This window comes from Herpailurus yagouaroundi, unplaced genomic scaffold, assembly GCF_014898765.1.
Source record: "Herpailurus yagouaroundi ecotype Mexico unplaced genomic scaffold, PumYag 196, whole genome shotgun sequence".
In the NCBI taxonomy this organism is placed as follows: domain Eukaryota; kingdom Metazoa; phylum Chordata; class Mammalia; order Carnivora; family Felidae; genus Herpailurus; species Herpailurus yagouaroundi.
Genome location: NW_024412427.1, coordinates 4,139,232 through 4,163,959, shown reverse-complemented (window position 1 = coordinate 4,163,959; position 24,728 = coordinate 4,139,232). Strand labels below are relative to the sequence as shown.

Below are 24,728 nucleotides of genomic sequence, written 5' to 3'. Positions count from 1 at the left end.
CCCCCCCCCCCCCCCCCCCCAGAGAAAGAAGGAGAGAGAGAGAGAATCCCAAGCAAGCTCGGTGCTCACAGCAGCAACCCCGATGTGGGGCTTGAACTCATGAACTGTGAGACCGTGACCTGAGCCAAAGTCAGATGCTCAACTGACTGAGCCACCCAGGTGCCCCTTTTCAGTCTTTTAAGGGATCACTAGTGGGAATGAGCATCAAATACCTCCCAGAACTACCAGCTCATTCATGCATCCTTTAGGGGAAGCCTTCCTTCCTTTCCTTCCTCACTTACACTCCTCCTCTACCAGTGTTCTCTTCCATTTCCAAATAAACTACTTGCAAAATGCTGTTGCAGGGTCTGGTTTTGTAGAAATCCAAAGTAAGGCATTATGAAAACGAGGGCAAGTTACTTCTCTGTGACTCAGTTTCCTCATCTGTAAAATGGGGATGATAACAACACCTCCCTCATGCGGATTGCCATGAGGATAACATCAGGTATTCTAATCAGTAGTCTTAAACAGTCCCAGCACATTGCAAGTGCACTTAGTTGGCACTAAGTTGGGAGGAAACTTAGTTGGTACCCTCATTTTGTGGCCCCCATAGAAAGACACAAAGATTCTATTAAATGCATTCCCTTTCCTGTGTCAGGATGAAGAGGGGCTGCAGCAATGTCAGAGTGTACTCCTGCCAACATTTCCACAAGCAAATACATTTAAGAGCTTGGCCTCGGTCTACTTAACACAGTCATGTTGCAACCAGTGAAGTCATTTAAAAATGCATAATTCAATAGCGACTTAGCACCAGGCGAGATTTCATGATCTGTAACACTCTGTCTGCGCCCTGCTCCTCTTTTTTCCCCCAGAATATTGATATTTTTGAGATTACTCTTTGCTGGGCTACTTCCCAAAATTAAGAACAGAGTAATCATTCCAGAAGAGCCTTTCTTTCCTTGACTGCTAATCAAGAGTCTATCTCCTCGAGGGAGGAGCCTAGGAGAGCCTAGAATATAAACATTCAGAATTGGAGGCCATGTCACAGAAGCATCTTGTCGTAGAACAGCACAGGTCCATGATCCGGAATCATTTGACTCTCTGCCCCACCCTTTCCCAGCAGTCTAGCTATGGAGAATTGGGTGGAAGAAACTCGGGCCTTAGCCAGTTTGGGTCTCTGAGTTCCAGAGACATCCAAGTCAGTAACACCTGCGGGATGCAGAGAGCTATTATTATTCCATGGGACAAGGGACAAATGCTCTCTCAGCACCATGTGCCAGCTCTACCCCAGGATTTACACATATGAACTCATTTATTCCTCCTATCACACTCTGAGGCACGTACTATCATAGTATCCATTTTACAGATGAGGAAACCAGAGATATGTGCCAGTTACTTACCCCCAGACCTTTGGCTTCAAGGCCACCCTATCGTAACTGGCTCTGTGATTCTGGGGCAGGGATTCTACAAACTGCATTTTGGATTCCCTTGCCAGCTTTGGCTCAGCGCTCCCAGTGGGAGGCTGTATGTGGAGACTACAAAGGTGGAAGAGGGAAGACGATGCTCTGCAATCTCCCATCTGCCCCCACAGATGCAGTACCGTCTGTGGCCTCCCTCCTCGGAGGACCAAGCATCCCCCAGTGGGGCCCTTGCTCCACACTCCTATTCCCTTGTGTTACCATGGCCCCGGGTGTGACAGATGCTTCCTGAAATTCCTGGCCACCTTAGTGTCCCAACATTTGCTCTGGCAATCTCCCAACATGTGTGTGATTCCCTTCAATAAAACTGTCTGTCTGAAATACCTATCATGGTTTGGGGTTTCCTTCCCGGATCCTCACTGACAGAGGAAGACATTATAATTATCTCCGCTCTGCACGTGAGGACACAAAGGCACAGAGGTTGAGCAAGCTGCCCAAAGTCCTGCAGCCGGGATAGCACTGGGACACCTGGGATGGCCCGCTCGGGTCTGGGGGTTTAACACTTGCACTGAACTGCCCCACTGTTCTCCCCACCCAGGGCAGCTGGAGAGTGAGGCAGGCAGATGAGAGCCAGGGGGAGAGTGAGGTGGGCAGATAAGAGCCAGGGAGATAAGGCTTTTTTTTTGTGTTCAATGAACAAGTACTGAGGGCTGGTTCTATGTTCTGAAGACAGTGAGTCAAAGCAACTGTCTCTACCCTGGAGGAATCTAAGAGACTAGGGAGGGAAAGAGATGTAGGAATCAATACACTGCAGAATCAAGTGAAAAAGGCTGGAGAGTGGCAGGCCAGGGTCTTGATGACACAGAGAGGAGTGTGGTACACAGCATAGTGGTCCTCAGAAGATGTCCATGTCCAGGGCGGGGGGGGAGGGAGGGTGGTGGGCTGGGTGGCTCAGTCAGTTAAGCATCTGACTCTTGGTTTCAGCTCAAGGCATAATCTCATGGTTTGTGAGTTCGAGCCCCACATAGGGCTCTGCACTGACAGCACAGAGCCTGCCTGAGATTCTCTCTCTCTCCTTCTCACTCTCTGCCCCTCCTCTGCTCTGTCTCTCAAAATAAATAAACTTAAAAAATTAAACAAACTAAAAATAAAGATGTCCACGTCCTGCTCCCCAGAACTTTACAGGGCAAAAACATCTTCAAAGATGTGATTATGTTAAGGATCCTGAGCAGGGAGAGTATCCTGGAATATCAAGGCGGGCCCAATGTAATCAGAAGGCTCGTTATAGGTGAAAGAGGAAGGCAGAAGAATCAGAGTCAGAGAGGGGTGGAAAGATGATGAACAGGTAGTTTTGAACACGGAGGAATGGGCCACTAGCGAGGAATGCCAAGTAGCCTCTACAAACTGTAAAAAGCAAGGCAACAGTCTCTCCCCTGGAGCCCAAAGAAAGGCAGCCCTGCTGATCCATTTGACTTCTGAGCTCCATATTTGTAAGATAATGAATTTTCATGTTTTATGCCATTGAGTGTGTGGTAATTAGTTACAGTGGCCCTAGGGAAGTACTGGGAGGAGGGAATCAGATGGAGGAAATGAGGGAAGACTTCCTGGAGACATCAGATCATGAAGTCATGAAAGAAGAAGAGAAGCTAATGGGCACCTGGGAGGGAAGGGCCTTCACAGAGATGAGGAGAGACTGGGTCATTGAAGAACAGCATCACCTGCTGAAACATAGATAGGGGTGGGGGGGAATGGCAAAAAGGCAACTGGAGAAGTCAACGTGGACCAGATAAGCAAGGGTCTTCCTGAGGATCCTGGGCCTCATCCTGAGGCTTTGTAAGCAGGGATGTGACACGGGCACCTGTTCTTTCTGGACAACTCCTCAGTGCAGGGTGAAGAATAGGTCTGAAGGAGAGACATGAGAGTCAGGGGACATCATGTCGATCGCTGAGAGAGAAATGATAGATGCTGGGCCAAGGTAATGGTCATGGGGCTAGAGAGGCAGCGGACTAGACACAGATTTAGGTGACTGGCCAGGATTTGGTCACTGATTGGATTGAAAAAGGCAGCAAGGGGGATGGGACCAGTATTAGCACAAGACTAGGATTCACCAGGTCAGGTGAGTCCTGGCACATGCATGCCTGTGGAGCCACAGTCGTGCTCTGACCTCCATGATGTCTGCCTGGCCCACACAAGTGCCATCTACCTCAGGCTCCCTGCCCGGCATCCCAGAGCGCTACATGGCTTCTGTGCACAAGGCCCAATATTCTGGACTCCATCCCTTTGCATTTTCGTATTCATTTTCACTTACAATGGGCAGTGAGACAGACAGAGTTTGGCTTATAACCTCTCCCTTAATTTTACAACTCTGGGCAAGTTAATTAATTCCCCCTCAACCTCAGTTTCTTCATGTGTAAAACCAGGGTAACAGATATCTCACTGGGCCCTTGAGAAGACCAAATGCAAATCTCTGAAACATGACAGGCCCCGAATAAATGTGAGTTATTCCCCTCTTTCTCCCATCCCTTATGGCCTCCCACCTGGTCTCTCTCCCCATCCCACAGCCCCCTCCATTATAAGGCCATTCCACCATTTCTCAAGCCTCCTGCCATCTCCACTCAGAGCATCTGAGCAGCACTCAGGCATCTGGGGCTCATGTAGCACATGCGATGAAATCAATTTCAGCTTTATGCATGAGGGAGCCGCTAATCTCCCACTGGGACAGGCAACCCACACTCAACAAGCACCAGGGGGAAAACATGGCAGCCGTCTTAACAGAACACGTCTGAGAAAAGCTGGAGTAAAGGGAAAGGAGGTGGGAGGGAGGGAGGGAAGAAATACGCAAATCAGGGCAACCTGAGTCCAGGCAGCTCCATCAGTTGCTATGCTACCAGCCACAGTGAGAGAGCAAAGGGAGGGAGCTGGGCTTTAGAGATATTGTTATTTTGCAAATTTCTCTCCTCTGAACATCCCTGTGTGCAGGGTGGGAAGGGGGAGATGCCCAATTCCTCTCTAAGCTGCCCAAATGACCAAAGTGACCCAAATGGCTAAAGTTACTACAAACATTCACTGCTCTCAAGGAAAAGGCATCCAGATGGATTAAAAGGAGAGACTTACCCACAACTGCCTGCTCAGCTTGTGGGAGGAGTTGAAGAGGTGAATGCCCCCCTTTATGGAAAGGAACTAAAAAAGTGGCTTCATCCAACCCACCACCCCTCGCCCCCATAGGCTACTTCTATGTTCTGCCATATCCAGTGCAAAGACAGAGTTAGCATTAGCAGGCCTAAACAGCAGCCCTTTGAGAAAGGACTCTGGAGCAACAGAACATGGCAAGGTCTCATTAGACCACGGGCCACCATCACCATCCCTAGTAAGCCACAATCCTGACTCAAGCAGGCAGACACTGGGCTCTGATAACAGAATTGGTGGCTTCATGTTGGGACCCATCATAGGCCACTACAGGTGGGTATTTTTGTGTCAGGGAGAGAATATGCACAGAGAGAAAGAGGGCAAATTTACTGGTTATCACATTTCAGGCACTATTCTAGATATTTCGAACATCTTAATCATGTATTTCTTAAGCACAGACAGAGGGAACCCCAAGAAATACAGAGCAACCTCTGAGGGGATCTACAAGTGACAGTTTTTAGATAGAATGCCTTCCTGGGACAAAATTCAACTTGAAGACAGAACGTAAAATAAGCTTGAATTTTTACATGCATAAATGGTTCCACGGGAATACCACCTTTACACAAAGTCTTTCAGAGAATACTTCCAAACTCATTTTATGAGCCTATGATAACTGTCACACCAAGACCTTACAAGGATATCACAAGAAAAGAAACTTTCAGTCCAATCTCTCATAAACAGAGATAAGGATCCTATACATTATATTAGCAAACCAAATCCAGTGATACGTAAAATGAGTAATAGATCATGACCACACTGTGTTTATTCCAAGACTACAAGTTCAGTTTAATATTAGAAAATTAATCAGTATAACTCATCATATTAACAGACTGAAAGATAAAAATCAAGTAAGAATCTCAAGAGATGCCAAGGAAGCATTTGATGAAAGTCAGCATCTATCCACGATAAAACTCTTAGCGAACTAAGAACAGTGGGCAAGTGCTTTAATCTGATAACAAGTATCAAAACATAGTAAACATCACAATCAACAGTAAAATACTGAATGTTTTCCCCCTGATTTCCCCCATTTTACTGGATGTTCAAGCTACTGCAATGGGGCAAGAAAAAGACATAAGAGATACAAGGATTGGAAAGGAAGTAATAAAGCTTTCATTATTCATAGACTATGTGATTGTGTATGGAGAAAATCCCAAAGAATCTCAAATTATGATGAAAATCAAAAGCGAGTTTAACATACTTTCATATATTAAAGTCAATGTACTTTGCCGTATCGTATGCTAAGTTTCAATCAACAAAAAGGAAAGAGCTTTAAATCATTTGTACAATATGCATAAGCCTTTCTTTTTTTTTTTTTAATTTTTTTTCAACGTTTTTATTTATTTATGGGACAGACAGAGACAGAGCATGAACGGGGGAGGGGCAGAGAGAGAGGGAGACACAGAATCGGAAACAGGCTCCAGGCTCCGAGCCATCAGCCCAGAGCCCGACGCGGGGCTCGAACTCACGGACCGTGAGATCGTGACCTGGCTGAAGTCGGACGCTTAACCGACTGCGCCACCCAGGCGCCCCTGCATAAGCCTTTCTAACCCTGCTTCTACTTCTGCCCTCTTCAGATCTATTCTCCACCCTGTAGCCCAACTTATCTTCCTAAGGTAACAACTACATTCCATTATGTGGCCTCAAACACCATGAGTGAAGTGGCCCGTCTGTCTGTTCAGCCTCGTCTGCTGCCACTGCCCCTCTCGCTGTACAGGCTTGAGACACATACGTCTGTTTTCAAATATGCCTAATGAGTTGTGATCCTTTCTATTTCAGGGCCTTTACCCACACTGTTTCCTCTTCCCTGTGCTTCACCTAGTTCACTCTCCATAGCCCAGCTCAAACTTACTTCCTCCCTGACTTCCCCCATGCTCTCAGACATGCTTTTGGTTTTATTTGTGAGGCTGTTCTTCCTGGTCTTCTCCACTAGAATGAAAACACCACAAGGGCAGAGACCACTTCTAGATTTCTACCTATTCACAGCAACTGCCTTCATCCTTAGCACACAATAAATGCTTCCTAAGTACACGTTGAATCGATGAGTCAACACAAAAGTTGAGGCAATCTATTTTGTTTTGTTTCACTAAAGCTTGGAGTGCAGAATATTTTGAGAGTAGAGAGGGGCTTTAAGAATTGGTAGTTTGGGGGCACCTGGGTGGCGCAGTCGGTTAAGCGTCCGACTTCAGCCAGGTCACGATCTCGCGGTCCGTGAGTTCGAGACCCGCGTCGGGCTCTGGGCTGATGGCTCAGAGCCTGGAGCCTGTTTCCGATTCTGTGTCTCCCTCTCTCTCTGCCCCTCCCCCATTCATGCTCTGTCTCTCTCTGTCCCAAAAATAAAATAAACGTTGAAAAAAAAATTTAAAAAAAAAAAAGAATTGGTAGTTTGATATTATCAGGAAATCCAGCAGTATAAGAGGTCTTGAACAGAGCACTCTACCTCAGAAGAAGGGCTGCTGATCCTTGCCCAGAAAGGCCCTACTGGTTTGGGCTGAGAACTCAGCTTGTCACTTTGAACATAAGTGTTAATTCTTTTTAATTAAAACTATTTTGAGATAATTCTAGACTTCCACAAGTTCTAAGAAATAATAGATCCTATGTATCTTTTACTCTGCTTCCCCAATGATAACTTTGGGCAAAACTATCATGCAAAAGTGAGGACCATGTTGCTTCCGAATATCCTAATCCCAGGTACACCAGCAGTTGGAAAAACCCGTGCCAGGCAAAGAACTTGCATCCAGATCAGGACTGAAATACATTAATGTGGGTGATTTAGCTCAAGAAGTCTTATCATGGAGTCTGGCAAGATGGCTTTTCCCAAGAGCATGCCAAAAGATGCACAGATGATGGTACAAATCCTGAAGGATGTGGGGATTACAGACTAGGAGCCAAGAGTTAGAAATCAGACATTGGAGTTTGCCTTCTGTTAGGTGACCACAATTCTAGACAATGTAAAATTATATTCAAGCCATGCTAAGAAAGCTAATGTTGATGCAGATGATGCGCTATTGGCAATGCTGTGTAATGCTGATCAGTCTTTTACCTCTATCCTCCCCCAAGAGATGTTTTATTAGATGTTGCAAGGCAAAGAAATCAAACTCCTTTGCCATTAATCAAGCCACAGCAAGGCCCTAGGTTACCATCTGATATATTCTACTTGACTGTTCCAAACTAAAGACTTAATTGTTTACAAAAAAAAAAAAAAAAAAAAAAGGCATCTCCTTCTGTGGGAATAATAGCAGTCCAAGTACTCCCACACATGGCACACCAGCCCCACAAACCACGTCTGTGTCAAATAAAGTAGGGACTCCAATGTCCCTCACAGGGCAAAGGTCTACTGCACATACACCCACTTCATAGTCCCCAACTGTAAAAGCATCAATTCCTGCAATGTCCATGATTCACAATGTTCTGATTAACCAATCCATAATTAATTGGGTCCAAAAACATGCTTATAACCACTAACATGGAGGCCATCACAAAATGCTGCCAGGGAATCATCAAATGCATTGAAAAGAAAATGAGAAGATGGGGAAGATGACTATGACTATGACAATTTGTAATCTAGCCTTGATGCTTGTACCACGTGCACTTGGTCTTGAATCCATTGTACCAATATTAAATATGCATGCTGGGTGTTTTCATGTTGTGTTATAGAAGACCTAGATGATATTTAATGAATAAATACAGTTATCCTTTCTGATTGAGATGTTGGATTTTCTTTAATAGGATTTTTCATCAGCCTTTAAGTGTAAAAAAACAAAATTGTCATTCATCAAAAGAAAAAAAAATGTATCATTCAATATCACAACCAGGATGCTGACACTGGTAAAATCAAGATGGCACGTTTCCACCACCACAGGGATCCCTCATGTTGGTCTTTATGACCACACCCACCATCAATGAAGGAGTGATCTGGGCTCTGCATCCTCACTAAAATTTGGTGCTACCATTTTGTTTTAGCCATTCTGGTATGTCGTGATAGATCATTGTGGTTTTGATTTGCACTCCCCTAATGGTTACTGATACTGAACATCTTTTCATGTGCTTATCTGCTGTCTGTATATCCTCTTCAGTGAAATGTCTGCTCATTAACTTTCACCTGTTTTCTAATTGAACTGTTGGTTGCTGTTTGGTTTTCTTGTTGCTGTTCTGCTGTTGAGTTCTAAGAACTCTTTATATATTCTAAACACTAGTCTTTTGTCACGTATGTGGTTTGCAGATATTTTCTCCCACTCTGTAGCTTGTCTTTTCATTCTCTTCACACGGACTTTTGCAGATCAAAAGTTTTAATTTTGACCGGGTTCAATTTATCCATTTTCCCAGTTGTAAGTCACACTTTCTGTGTCAAATCCATGTTAATTTTTTACTTTTTACTCTACTCAAATTCATCAGTACTCACAAATCAGTTCAGGTTCCTGACAAAATTGTGTTCCATCAAACATTCAGTTGGCAAACACATAACTATATTTGGTTCTATTTCCTGCCATAGAGCATTTTTCAGTAACACAGAAATACTGAAAAAATGTGTTTTGTTTTGCAAGTTTTAGTGGCACTCTTCATTTATTTTTTAGAAGCATAATACTTTTAAAATTATGTTTTCAATCAGGATGATGGATAGTTGCCTAAAAATGGGAAACAGGAAGCATATGCTCAAAACTATTAAAAAGATGTAAGACAGTGAAATTCAGAGCCTACAACCTGAGAGGCATGTATCCAGCATGGCGCTGCCCTTCAGAATCCCTTTATTGAACTTGACAGAGAAGAAGATGGTAGCATTACCTCAAATTCAATCAGTGATTCATTATTAAGCAGCTGTCAATCTGGGAAGTATAAGATATACTTAGACACTTAATATGCTACTTTTATTATTGTAGAGCTACAAAGAACTAAACCTCAGTATTTCCTGTGCCAGAAAAATCCTGGACAGTATCTGCAAATGCCCATCACTTTTTGGTGATGTTTGGAGACCCCAATTGCTGTGGACAGTCTCTAAAATGGCCCCCAATTGGGGCGCCTGGGTGGCGCAGTCGGTTAAGCGTCCAACTTCATCCAGGTCACGATCTCGCGGTCCGTGAGTTCGAGCCCCGCGTCGGGCTCTGGGCTGATGGCTCGGAGCCTGGAGCCTGTTTCCGATTCTGTGTCTCCCTCTCTCTCTGCCCCTCCCCTGTTCATGCTCTGTCTCTCTCTGTCCCAAAAATAAATAAACGTTGAAAAAAAAAATTTTTTTTTAAATAAAACGGCCCCCAATGATTTACTCTTCTGGTATCTACCCTTTGAAAGTGGGCTAGACCTCTTGTTCACGTCTAACAAATGGAGGATAGCAAAAGTGATGTGACGCTGTTACTTCTGAGATTAGGTTACAAAAAGACTACCACCTTCCTTGCCCTCTCCCTCTCTCCCTGTCCATCTCTCCACTCTTCCTCCCCTTCTCTCTTGTCCTTCCCTCCCTCTCCTCCCCTCTCTCCCCTTCCCCTCTCTACTTCCTCTCCCCCCTCCCTCCCCGCCTCCCTCCCCTTTCCACCCTCTCCTTCCTCCTTTCTCCCTTTCTTCCTCCCCACCCCCTCAACCTTATTGAGTTGTTTTCTGGAGAGCCACACATTCCCAAAGAAATGAAATCTTCAGCCAACAGCCAATGAGGCTCTGAGGCCAACAGCCATGTGAGTGATCTTTTAAGAAGATCTTCTGAAGGCTGCCCAACAGCCAAGTGAATAAGTGAACTTGGGAGATCTTCCCTCAGACTAGACTTAGGATGACTGCAGCCTGTGAGAGCCCCTAAGCCAGAATCACCCAATCAAGCAGCACCATGATCCCCTAGCCCATGCCTGCAAGACAATAAATCCTTGCTGGTTTAAGCCACTACAGTTTGGAGTAGGATGTGACTAATCCAGCATAGATAAACAATTAAAGATTTGGAGGAAGAATTTTTTGTGACTAAAAAGGGAAACATCTTGGCAACAAGTTAATATAAACAGGCACAATCAAATGCACACACACCATGCTTCAAGCTTCCTTTAAGATCAGTTTCAGAATCACCTTTGAAATTAAAGCATACAAACCAGGCAGAAGACTGGGGAAGACTTGGCTGAATCTACTTTAGATAAAAATATAAGGACAGCCTTTTACTAAAGAATGCCCTCAAAGGAGACATTTTAATGCACTTCAAGGCGTGTTTGAACATTTGGTAAGCCCAGTGCTTTTTACTTTGCAATGGTAAGCAAACAAGGGCATTAACATATGGCCACTTTGTATATTTATTCCATGTATTATATGATAGTGATATCTATGAAGGCATTAATTTTTAATTACTTGAAAAAAGATACCTGGTAAAGAAACTGTCCACAAGATAGGGATGGATATTTGCATAGATGGGACTCAGTGTAACATAGATCCAACTGCAGGGCAGGACAGAGGGGTCTACACCAAGGTATCATAAATTCAAATGTTCTAGCACATACAGAACCATTTACTAATAAAACCTAGCCTTAAACTCTGCCTCTTTATTTCTCAATGTGGTGATATAAAATGAAAGAAAATGTTTTAAACTCACCTTTGTACTCATACATGCAATAAAATGAGAAGTGAATTTGAAAGCTTGCCCTGCTACAAAGATATACCTTGGCCTGTTCAGTGGGGCACATTGATGGTCCCAGTGAAATTACTATCATTTTTCATTGAAGAAAAACACATATAATAACAAAGCTTTAAAAAAAAGTCTTGCCTAAAACCTCTTCTAGATCTTAATCAGGAAAGCAATCTGATTAAAGTCACATACACTAAAGGACAAACAGGTTTAATGTAGCAATCCTCCCAAGGTATTAACATTTTTTTAAAAAAGAATTGATCTCAAAGGACATCATTCCTATGGAACACTTCACAGCTTGGAGACCTTTATGTCCTCTTAAAATTGGCCCATGAATTTCCTCTCCTAGTTTTGATTCCCCTCAAGGAAAGGAAACGTAACTGTATATGTTCCTGATTGGAAATCCCAATGAGGTTTCCCAACAGTTAAGATGTACTCAAGATTGACCCCAAACCACAGAGGTTCTGCCCAGAAAGCTGATGTAGGAACATTCAGGGGTCTCACAGTCAATTCAAAAGCTACAGGAAACCAGTTCCTTTGCAGACAAGAAGCATGAAATGAGCCGCTCTAAGAAACAGGAAAACCACTGTTAAAACTCTGCAGGGCTTGAAGCTCTGGGGAGCCCTTTGAGAGGGCTAGGCTGAACTCATACCTAAATGTCAAACAGCCTGGGTTCTGCCATGCCCATTTCCTCCATAGCACCAAGTACCATTCTTTAAAAATGACCTTTTGTGATTGCACCCATGGCTCGCCCACAGCTGTGTATTAGAACCATGTGGACAACTTCTAAAGCTCCTGATGTCCAATTCCCAACCTTTACCAATCAAATCAGAATCTCTGGGGTGAGACCTAGGCATCGGCATTTTTTTTAACACCTCAGGCTTTTCCAATGTGCAGCCAGGTTTAAGAACCATTGGCTACATCATTCATTTTGTTCACCACAATACCTTCCTTAACAATCATAATATGCAGAACATCTGAATGATTCCTCAACCACCCTACCCTTTAGTTAGTAATGTTGTATGTGTATCTATGTCTCCAATCCTAGCCTTGGAGGTAGCAGTAAATAAACACATGAATGAATGAATGAATGAATGAATGAATGAATGAATGAATGGGTGGGTGGGTGAGTGAGTAAGTGGCCTTCCTCACCTGTCTCTTCCTGGCTTGGGACACAGGGAGGAGTTCTAATGCTTACAGAGAGCCCTGCATAGAATAAGCCAACAACTGACTCACAATTATGTAGTGGTAATGCACATAATCTAAGCAATGAAAGGGAGTGACGGTGGAAAAAGCCAGTATCACGAGGTTTTCTTGGAAAACTACCTAAAGAGCAATAAAAAACACCACCCCAAGGGACCAAGACATCACCTCTTCCTCTGTGCCCCCACAAAACCTTGTGTACTGAGACACCCCATGTATTTACACAGAAACATATATGATTATTCACAGTCATCACGCACTTGCTCAAAGAGTTGCATCCTTCAAGACCCTGCCGACACTTCACTTGCTTTGGAAATCCTCCCTGACACGTTCCAAAGTGCAGTACATGCTAGTGATATGCGTGCGATTAAATCAGGTGCACACCAGCGGGCACTGATCCATAAATTAGTTTAACAGGCGAAGACGTACTTTAGCTTGTGTTAGAAACCTAACAGACTTACTTTCTCTATAGTAATATAGAGATTACCATGCTATGAATTCTCATTTGAAAGATCGAGGAAAGTGTCTCGTTTTTAAAAGCAAAAGTATTGGGGCGCCTGGGTGGCGCAGTCGGTTAAGCGTCTGACTTCAGCCAGGTCACGATCTCACGGTTCATGAGTTCGAGCCCCGCGTCGGGCTCTGGGCTGATGGCTCGGAGCCTGGAGCCTGTTTCCGATTCTGTGTCTCCCTCTCTCTCTGCCCCTCCCCCGTTCATGCTCTGTCTCTCTCTGTCCCAAAGATAAATAAACGTTGAAAAAAAAAAAATTTAAAAGCAAAAGTGTTAAGTAAGAGAACAGGTAAGGAAAAAACAGTGTGAAGGGGGCTCAGAATAGACTGATGTGTGGAAAACACTGCCAGAGGCCTATGCAGCCCACCATTGCCCACATTACCCACTGCTTATGTCCGTGTCTTTCTTCCCTACAACCGTGTCACTGCAAGGCGGGGACATGGCCACTCATGCTTCCACAACCTTCACTGTGTCAAACATGGTGCCTCAAACAGGAATTCTGAATAGAAACCATTTTTCTTTTATTGTGTTACCAGCCGCATTTAGGTTAAAGGCAACAGACTAAGGAGTGAGCTCATGAAACAATTCAGGTCATTGCTAGAAATAGAAAATTGCTATTACCCTCAGGAGCAGCCCTAAATAGAGGAGGTGTCATGTCACCCTTCCCCCCCCCTCCCCAGCACCCCGCCTGGGCGTGTCCCGATCCTTCTCCCTGGCAACAGCAGCAGCAACATCTAGGCCCCGACTCCTTTCCACCAGCTTGGCCAGTGGGTAACCGGATCTGGGAAAGCACTTGAGTCACAAGAGATTGGAGAGATTTCTGGACGTAGTGTTCAATCCTCTCAACTAGCATTTGGGGTTCTTCAGAGAATTAACTCTGACAAAACAAACCAGAAACCTCACTTCAACGTGACTACTAGCTTGAGAAGCCTTCGGCAATCACTTTGCCCTTCTTGCTCAGACTTCACGTGATCCCCTACCCATCCCTCCCATCTGGCCTCAGCCTCCATTGAGAAGCCTGGGGCCCCCCTCACAGAGGTTTTGTGGTATAAAAGGATCTGACACAGCTTAGGAAATAGGCAGACGTGGAGCATCTCATCTACACAGAGGATATTTTCTCAGTTAAAAAAAAAAATGTGTTCTCACTTAAGAATGCTAATGGCCCATGCACAGAAATAAAATCCCTGACCTACTTTGAAGCTGAACTTATTAAACAAGCCGACCTTATTACTCAGAAGAGACTGTAAAACAGTAGAATAAAGTCCAAATGGAAATTCTAGCTTCCTTCATCGACAGGAGTGGCCAAGAAAAGCACAAAAGAGAACCAGAGCCCTGGGCTGGGCATCGGGAGCCAGGGTTCATGCCCAGCTCTCTCATGGAATCTTGCTGTGTGACCTTGGAGATATCACTCTCCCTCTCTGGGCCTTAGGACTCTCATCTAGGGACTGGAAGAGGTTCTCTCTGAGGCCACTTCTATCTGTGATAACTGGGGATTCTATTTTTTGTTTTTAAGAATTTAATGTTATACTGGAAAAACAAAAAAGAATTATCTAGGGCATATTACACCAGATGCTAAGAGGCAGGTGAGGGACTAAGACATACACTGTGCCTCCAAGGAGCCCACAGCCTAGCACAGTGAGTCGGGGCGGTCCATACTGATTAATGGATTTATTTCCTAACAGCAATTTGAAAGCCGCCACAAGGCTACAGCAGACGTAACACAACTTGTGTCTGCAACAAGAATTCCCTCTGGCGATCCACCTGACAACTTCGATTTAGCTGAATGAATCTTTCAGTGCATTTTAAACTGCTGCACAGCCACGAGTGGCCATCTACAAGTTATAATCAGATTTATCACACTGGGAAGGAAGCGAGCGGTGATACATTTCCATGGGGTTTTAGGGCAATAATGTGAGTCATCCCTGCCCATTCTGGAGAAAATCCTGGAGCTGCAAGGTAAATTATCCAAACCGGAACAGGAATCAGGCAGGAAAGGTTGCTGCTGTAACAGGAGGCATTAGTAACCCACACAATGTTGGATTAGTCAGTCACTATGGGTGCTACTGTGGGATGTTTAATGATGTTACTCGGAAAGTGTCGGGGTGTGTGTAATGGCAGGACTCCACTCAGTCCAGATTCCAGACTCCGAGACTACCCTTCATTGGTTGAGTCTCTACAACATTGAGCACCCTCACAGAGCTCAGTGAACAAAGCCAATGCGGAGAAGAGATTTCCCAGAAGGAACAAGTGGATCTGGGGTTTGGGGTACAAAGGTGCAAGTGCCACGGTCACCCCTGGGGCCAGCCATGTTGAATTCAGACTCTGAAGCTGTATGAACAAAGATCAAGGCAGAATAGGAGTGAAGAACCCTGAAGAGACCAGAGAATGCAGGGTCCACAGAAAAGGATATGAGGGGCCCAGGCCAGAAACATCTGAGTATTTTCTCCCCATGTTACAGATGTGGATGTAGAGATTCAGAGAGCTATGCCCAAGTCCACTGAGCTAGTAAGTGGCAAGGATGTAACTGTGTGTGCAGCTTCCCATCCCTGAGGTACCCACCCTCCCCCGCAGCCCCACAACCCCTCCGCCAATCCCAGAACTTCCTGGTCAGCCACCTCACACTTTCCAGAGGTGCTCCGACTCCAACCTCCCACATCTGCCCTTTCCATTCTTTACCCACCAGTCACAGCCCATCGCACCCAGACCAGGACGCTTCCGCCCTCCGCTAGAGGGCTGCTGAACCTTGAACATAGTTTCCATGCCTGCCACTATTTGTGGCCTTGTTCTGGCAGTTATTCCTAGAGCTGTCTGGGGAGAATTCATGTTGCTGGATTCACAAGGTGTTTGTTCATCTTCCCAGAGCATAGTTCTCATTCCCAACCCCAGGGATCAACGCAAACCATGAACAACAAGCAGAGAGTCCAAGGCTCAAGGAAGGCAAGTCACACCTCATTGGAGAAGCTTTAAGAGGCTGGTGTAAACACTCAATCGTTTCCAGAGTCCTGAATGTGTTCTTGGCCTTTCATCTGACAAGAGCCCCCCTAACACAGTGACCCCTCCACAGATCCAGTCCGCAGGGTCTTGGTGTGCAAAGGGCTTCCATTCCCCTTGGCATGACTGTCCTGTGTCCTGCAATGAACACACAGTCCTCTAACAGTAGACAATGATGCACATCCCTACAGAGCTGGGGGAGCACCGTTCTATCCCCATCAAACAACACAGGGAATGGAGACCAAGAGACAACAAGAAGTTTAGTCTCCCTTAGAAAGACAGTGGCAGTGCTGGAGCTTGCCAGAGATGCTGGGCATCTCTGAGGAAGATAATCTATAGTTTTATTTTGGCTTCTCAATTGGGATTCACAATTCTTTCAGTTAAGCACTACTCCAAATTTTTCTTGGAGACCTCTTTCCCACAGCCAGACCAGACAGTTTGTGATATGACCCGCCATCAGCTCCAGGAATGGACCCCGATTCAGTCCAGCTGAACTCATCTTTCAGTGCAATTTACACCAATCAGCTTATCCACGCGTCCACCCCTGTAGTTCAGGGATGGTTCGGGGATGGACACATGACCCAAATCTGCCCACCGACCATCAGAAGTAGTCTGTTCATCCTTCCAGAGAGAAAGGTAGGATTAGCACTGCTGTCTAACCATGTGGGACCAGAGAATGGGTACATGATGGAAGCTGAGCCAAAAATAAAAGTAAAGGGAGAGACAGAGCGAGCAAGAAACTGGAATGCGTGAAGTCACTGGTTGAGCCTTTAATCAGCCCACACCGCAAGTGTGTGAGACCTCTTCTCTGACCATTCATTTCCATAAACCAATAAATTCCCTTACTGATTAAGAAAACAACAAAAACAGAAACAGAGAGAGGGCCGGGACAGGAAGGGAAGGGATGGGAAGGGACAGGAAGGGAAGAGGAAAAATTATTACTAGGACTGGGGTGAATGCAAGTTGACAGACAAATGACACATGACCAGCAAACCCACTGCTCCACCTCAACCTAAGAGTAGTCTTGGGTGCAGGCAGAGCTGTGTGCGGTGGGTCCACGCAGAGCCCTCACGGTCCAGGTGATGCTCCTATCTCTGCTCTTCTCACTCTGACCCAGGAATCATCAATTTCTCAAAAAGAGAATCAGGAGATCTCAGCTCTCAGGGGAGAAGGCTCACAGATCATTCCTCCATTCACTAGAGAGAAGAATGGTCTCAAAGGAGGAGATAATTCACCCAAGGCCCCAGTGAATCTGAGAGTCAACCTTAGGGATACCACATATTCCTGAAGGAGCTATGCAAAAGCAGATGACACCTCGACCTGCCCTGCTCTCTGGGGCAGTCCCCGATATCTGGAACTGGCCTGTTACCATCAGCTAGGACGTCAGGTTTCTGGAAGTTTGCCCGACACTTCCAGCTAGGGCCTTTTGTTCTCTGGTTGGCCTAAACAATCTCACACAACAGCCAAACAGACCAGCTCGCTGCTACCGTGATGAAGTGAGGTAGAACAAAACCACTTCATCATTTTTTCTAAGACAAAAACAAGACCACCATGCAAACCACAAAACACACAGCACCCTCTCCTGGCTCATGCGAGGCTGGTGGCGTCTCTACCAATTACTACTTTCATCCTGCTATAGTATTACCTCCATCTGGATTAAACTTATTCAAATGCCTGGTCATAGAACTATCCCCACTTCCTGACAGATTTCAGTCTAGAGCAAATGCCCACTCCCTTGGACACTCCTCCACTCCAATTATCCAACCAAAGCCCAAATCCTATAGTAAGTCCTTCTAACACCTTCTTAATGAGACTCCCCAAGGCTCTTCATGGTGTGCATTCTCCCTCTCTGCAGTGAGTCACAAACTCAACTAGTCAACCACAAAGGTGTTTCCTGTAACTCACATAGCATCCTGCAGATGGAGGGCACTGACACCTGGGGGGAAAAAAATCTCCGCTTCCTTGGCCCAATACAGAATGCTCTCCATTATCAGGCTCTGCAGCTGAATCTACCTCCACTTCCCCATCTATCTTCCGCCACGGCACACTAGATACCATTCTAGGCCTTTGTACCTTGCACGTGCAGACTCTGTTACCTGGAAAGCCCCTCTCCCCCTCCCTCCTCGAGGCCTAGTTTAGGAAGCCTTCTCTGGCTCCGGATAGAGTAAATAAACCCTCCCTCCTCTCCATCACTTGACCATGCTGCACATACACTGATCGTGGCCCATGTCACAGTGAACTGTAATCATGTTTGCCCTTTGTAACCCTCCCACACTAGGTGCAAAGCTCTTTGAAGGGAAGAGGTATGCAATGCCCAGTACGGAGGCTGGAACAGAATAGGTCTGTACACTGACTAGTCAGTTTTTTCCTGCACTGAACCAGATGTCTTTCCTATTCAATGACTGCCATATTTCAAATCACATTCAAAATGAAAGCCAAAATGATAATGTTCAAATCAAAGCCCCTGTGAAAACGGAGGCTTTGGTCTGTTATAATAGTGTCACTTGTCATTTGCAGGGTACTCTGTGATTTACAAAGCACTTCTCTCATTACCTTACTTTATTCAAGGCAATCCTCATGGTAACCCTGGCTTCTGTTATCTCTACTCACTCTTCCAACCTGCTCAGACACTTGGAAGACTCAAGGCTGGGACACAACCAGGGAATAAACTATGGCGGGTGACAGGTGGTTGTTGCTCCAAATTCACTGGAGGCCCAGTCAGCTCATGGGTTCACGGCCAAAGGGTTTTCTGGGAACCAAGCCTGATATTCACAGTCTCACTTTATACCTATCCTGCCTTTAGTTATGCATTATATTAAATACACAAATGCTTTAATTCAATGCCACCAGCATTTGAACAATGATTGGGAAGTCAGAACTTGACAGGCGTTCAGACTCCACTTATTACCCATATGACTTTGGGCAAAGGGTTTAACCTCTCTGAGCCTTGGTTTACCCAACAGTAATACAGAAGTTTAGTAGTACCTAACTTACAGAGTTATCATGAGGATTAAAAGAGAAAACGTAAGTTGAGAATTTCTACAGTGGCTGGCATATAGTAATACTACACATATAGTAAATCGTAGCTATTAATATGATCATGCTGTTATCACTACTCTTACTATTATTAAGTAGGGTGATCCTAGGTCATTTACTATCAGATTCTGTGACCTGGCTCTGCTCTGTGTAACAGGGGAGAGGTCAGGGGAGAGGGCTACAAGGTAAGAACAAGTTTCCCAAGATCCTGTTGTCACCTGGCTTCTGATTTGACCAGTTAGACGCACTCAGAGGAGACTGGAGGTAGAAGGAAAGGAGAGTCCAGAGCACATATATACATACATATGGAATGCATGTATACATATATTCCAGGGCATACATACTCACGGATCTCTCTCTCTCTCCCCCTCCCGCTGACTCAGGCAAGAGCTCCTGTAGCTCCTGCTGGAGTCTCTATAAGAATTCCACCTTCTTTATAGTAACCCAGAACCCTGAACTCCAATAACACTATCTTCATCTTGTGACCATCCACCCTAATGGTAGTAGCTTCTGGTCACTGTTAATCTCTGAGTTGGCTCACCCTATAACCAATTCCCTACGTTAAATTCCTTCTGTATCAAATACCTAGAGTTTGCATTTTCCTTGCTGGTCCTTGACTGACAAATACACTATATATGCACACTTGAGCAAAGTTGCTTTCTGCACTAGAGTTTCTTCACTTATGAAATGTTGCTAATATCTGGAAAGATATAATGAAACATACCGACACAGATCTACCTCAGTACCTGGCACATAGTCATCTTAAGAAACGGGGTCCTTTCTTGCTCTATTGGAAAAGAATTCTGTGCAGAGATCTCATTCCAAGAACTATACTATAAGGAAACAAGGAAGAATGAAACTATGTCATAGTCAACAATGACCATTACAAGTTTATCTATCGTACAGAATCTTGAAACAACATAAAAATACAATTAAAGAACATTGTTATGAGTTGAATTGTATCCCCCCCCCTCCCGAAAAAAAAAGGCTATTCTGAAGGCCTAGTGCCCTGTACCTAGCCTTAATTGGAAAAGGGTTGTTGGCAGGTATAAGTAGTTAAGGTGAATGGTCATGCCGGAGTAGAGTGGGCCCTGATCCACTATGATAGGTGTCCTTATAAGAAGATGGCAACCTAAAGATGTAGTGAGACAGGGACACCACCATTTGAAGATGGAGGACTGGAGTGTTAGGTCTACAAGCCAGGGAATTGCAAAGATCGCCAGCATACCACCAGATACTGGGAAGAGGCAATGAAGGATTCTCGTACAGGTTTCAGAAGGAGTGCGGCCCCACCAACACCTTGACTTCAGACTTCTAGCCTCCAGAACTGTGAGAGAGCATGTGTCTGTCATTTTACCACATCCTGTCTTTAGGGCTTTGCTGCAGCAGCTGTAAGAGGTGAATACAACTGTAAAAGGAGGTGGTGGGTTGGCAGCATTCTGAGTGTCTCTCTACACTCAGGCTCCCTGGTGTTAATGCCCTGTATTTCTTGGGTGGTGAGCAGGGTATGTCACACGGCTGTCCTGACTTTAAGAAAGGGAAATTCTCATGAGTAGACTTCACCTAATGAGATGAGCCCTAAAAATAAATGGGGCTCTTCCTAGTAAAGAAAATCTGAAGGGCAAGAGGGTTTGGGTGCCAAGGAAATTCTCCACCATACGCTTTGAAGATGGAAGAAGTCACATGACAATGAAGGCAGGTGATCTCTAAAAGTTGAGAGCAACCCCTGGCAGAGACTCAGCAAAAAAGATGCAGACTTGATATCCACCACAAGGAACAGAATTTAACCAACAGCATAAATGAGTTGGCAAGCAGATTTTTCCCCAAATGAGAATTCAGCCTATGAGGACCTTGATTTCAGCCTTGTGATACCCTGAACAGAGAACCCAGGCAAGGCTCAGGCTTCTGACCTGCAGAACTCTGAGATAATCATGCATTGTCTTAAGCTGCCAGGTCTGTGCTAATCTGTTACACAGCAACAGAAAACCAATACAGACAGGTATACTGTCTACAACTGTTAAATGTAAGTATGTCGAAGGCCATAAAGGAATACACAAAATACGGATAATGCAACATTAACCCAAAATTGTGTGAAATACACATGGTATGGTATTCTCATCTGACGGCATCTCTGCCAAACATATACGTGTGGATAAAAAGAGAGACAGACAGACCATGGATGTACTAGGGTGACAAAACTGAGATTCAAAGCTGCCTTTAGTCTTCTTTTATTGTTTTAAGAATTTAAAAACTTATGAAAGAACAAGATTGTTCCTGCCCCCAGACCATGTGAAACAGACCACTATAAGGTTTTACAGTGAGCACAGTCTCCCAAAAGCTCAAGCTGCTTGAAATAGAGGGCCACATAAGAGCCAAGATTTCATAAAATTCCATCAGATACAGGTAATTTCTTAGATTAATATAACATCAAAGAGTCACAAATGACTCTCTTCTCTGGAAATTCCACATAAACCTTCCCTGTTATCACTCACTGCCCACCAAATGGGAAGTAAAAGAGACATCCATCCTTTTGGTTAAAATCCCATCTGTGTTAAGGACAAAAGGTGATTGGGAGACTTCACGCTTTCCTCACCTACAATGTCCAGAGGAAAACTTTACGAGCCAGTACACTGGCTCCCCACATCCTCTTTTCCTCTGTCACAGTCACCAGCAAAGTTCCAGATGGTGGCTGTTCTACCATCTTAGGTCTCAGAGAAATGGACAACTGTAGAAGAGAGTCCCCATCAACCTCCAATGGCCGAGTCGTGTGAATAAAACATAAACCTTATAGTCTGCAGCCTCTGAAGTGTGGGACCATTTGTTACTACAGCACTACCTAGCACATCTTATCGTGTAGGGGTAATGTTATGATCCCCCTTTTACAAGTGAGTAAAAGGAAGCTGAGAGATGAAATAATTGGCTCAAGTTCCCATATCTGCTAAGTCCTAATGACAGGACTGAGATTCGAGTTCAGGGAGGGCTGACTCTAGAGTCCATGACTCAAATCCACTGGGCAAACGTCCCTCTACTCCTTGATGCCTGGATAATCCAACACCGTACTCAAGTGGAGGCAGGATGTTGACAAGAGTCTCCCCTTCAAAATGAGGAGCATAATAATGTGCTTCTCTTTACCTGGACAAATGAGTCACAGACGATGTAGGAGACACCAAGTGCAAGGCAAGGGCATTTTGACTGAAATAGGGATATCATCAAAGTCTCTGAATGACATCTCTCTTCTCCCCTGGAGAGGTTTCTATTGCTCAGGGGCCAAGATGGCCCCTTTCACCAAATCCTGCAGAATCTAATTGTGAGTTCTTCCCCACTGGGATGTCAGCTTAGTTTTTCTTAGTCTGTAGTGGATTTGAGAGTGGATAAATTAACCTTTATTTTAAGAAAAGCAAACACCATTCTGCAGCCCAACAAAGAGAGCCCTACTGAGAGCTTTAAGTACTAAGAGTCATGTTCTCTGCACCTATCTCATACAGTGAGATAATACACTTTTCCAAGAACAGTCCACATCTGGGCATCCTGGGGTCCTACAGACCACTCAGGTGGAGCAGTTACGGTACCAGATTCAGGCCCACCTCTGCAACTGATTATCCAGTGACCCCAGCTGTCTGAGCCTCTGACTCTCTATCCACAGCACTAGAGGAATGGAAAAGGTAATGTATAAAGTGGTTTCCAGCTTGAAAAATACTACAGTCAAAACCAATGCCAACTCTTACACATCACTGATTGGTGTGTAAAACAGCACAACCCTTATGGAGAATAATTTGGCAGTATCTATCAAAGTTAAAAATGTTCAGCAACCCCAGGCCTAGGAAATTATACTAAAGATATGCTTGCATAATAAAATGACGTTTGCACAGGGTTATTCATTGTGGTATTGTCTGATAGCAAAAGACTGGAAGCAATCCAAATGCTCATCCATGGCAACCAGTTAAATAAATGATGGTACATCCATACAATGGAACACCCTGGAGCTATTAGAAAGAACAGGAAGCTCTTCATGTCCAAATACTGAAAGATACCCACGATACATTAAATGAGAAAAAAAGTACAACTCAAAAGAGCTTGTGTAATATGCTACAATTTATGTAAGAAAAAGAAGACAACAGAATGGGAATTTGATTAATCTACACATAAAACACCTCTGGAAAGATACACAAGAAAACAGTAACACTGATAATCTCTAGGGAAGAGAAATGTGTGGCTGAGATAAGACGTAAAAGGACAAATTTTCAGCGTATATTCTTTTGTGTCTTTGGATTTTTGGAGCAGTTAAATATAGTACCTACAAAAAACACAGGAATAATTTTTAAAAAATTTTAACTGCTGCCAGCCAGTAGTTAAGTAAGAATCAAGACAATTCTTGAGAGCATGTGTTCTCAAGATGGAAAACCTCAAGTGCCTTCTTCCTGGAGACCAGTACCCAATGGCTTCTCATGTACAAAATCTCTCTCTTTCCTCTTCCTAATATGCACTGTGCTCTCTACCTTCCTTTCACTCCCTCCTCTTCAGAATTTCATTATATACCTAAAATGCAACTCTTAGATTCTCTAACATGTTTTCAATTTTGAAAATGTATTTAAGTATACGAGAAAGGAGCCATGGAAAGGGGTAAGCAAAACTAGGATCTAGAAAGAGTTATAATTCCCCATGAGACTGTTGGATGAGCCCCTTGCCCTCTCAGGGCCTCAATTTCTCCAGTGGTTCAACAAGGGCTATAGAATAGGAGATGCCTCAGGTCACCTTCCTCTCCGCTTTAAGGTGATAGTGTTCTAATCACATGGGATACAGCAAAGGCAAGACTATATCCTGGAAGGAGCTTTGGATCTGTTACCTGACATGTAGTTTCTCACTCTGCTAACTGTCCTCTGGAAACATCTCAGATAGACCAACGGAGGTCTTGGTGGGGATAAGGGTGGTTTGGGATGCCAGAGTACTGGGAAATGGAGCCCAGTCAGAGGGTGGAGGTCTTGCTGAACTAAGGAGGTAGAATTGGGAGTTTGGGGGCTGCCAGAGTGGAATTTGTAAGGCAGGGTACCATAGCACATTTGGAGATTCCCTACCAATCTCTGGATGATTGCTGGCCAGCATATATGGAAGGCAAAACTCTGGAATATCTAGAAGAGAGTATTTAATACATACAGGACTCAGAGCCAAAATGAAATACCAGAGGTTGTCTAGGGTTGAGAAACACTGGAATCCTGGGCCAGGTGCAGTGGCGATTCAGTGAAGACCCCAGAAAGAACAAGTCACAGTAGTGAGCATCACATCTGAAAGGAGGGACCACACATAAAGATGACTGACTAAACCAAAAGAGATCCATCCTAACAAAGAATCCTGAGAGTTTCAGAAGGATGGACCAGTAATTTAACTGTCTGACAGAATAAAATTCAATACCTTGAAAGCAAATTGACAAAATCTAGACTATGTACAGCATATCAGCTACAGTTGTTATATGAAGATTCAGGAAGGAAAACACCCCACACAGTCAAAATAACAGACGTCAGGATGATTCAGATGTTAGAATCTGTAGATGAGAACTTGAAAGTAACCACTGCAAATGCACGGAGGGTGTTAAAAGACATTTGTACAGAACAAGAGGACAGAGAATCATAGCAAAGGAACAAAAAGTTAAAAAATAATAATAGTTCTATGATTGAAAAGTATCACATCAAAAAGGAAAAGTTTACTCTGGGCTTAGCAACAGTTCAGACACTGTAGAAGAAAGGGTCACTGAATGTGAAAACAGATAAGCAGATACCTGAACAACACAGCAAAAATGACTGAAAAATAAAGAGACTCAGTAACCTGTAGTTGA

At 44.4% G+C, this 24,728-nt stretch overlaps 1 protein-coding gene and 1 pseudogene across 9 annotated transcripts in view; one reads left to right on the top strand and one right to left on the bottom strand.

The window, feature by feature from the left end:
- PTPRT (protein tyrosine phosphatase receptor type T) overlaps positions 1 to 24,728 on the bottom strand; it is a 793,719-nt gene that overhangs the window by 614,543 nt on the left and 154,448 nt on the right. The gene's annotated exons all lie outside the window — the stretch shown is intronic.
- Positions 7,196 to 8,143, top strand: LOC121012180 (transcription initiation factor TFIID subunit 9-like; annotated as a pseudogene).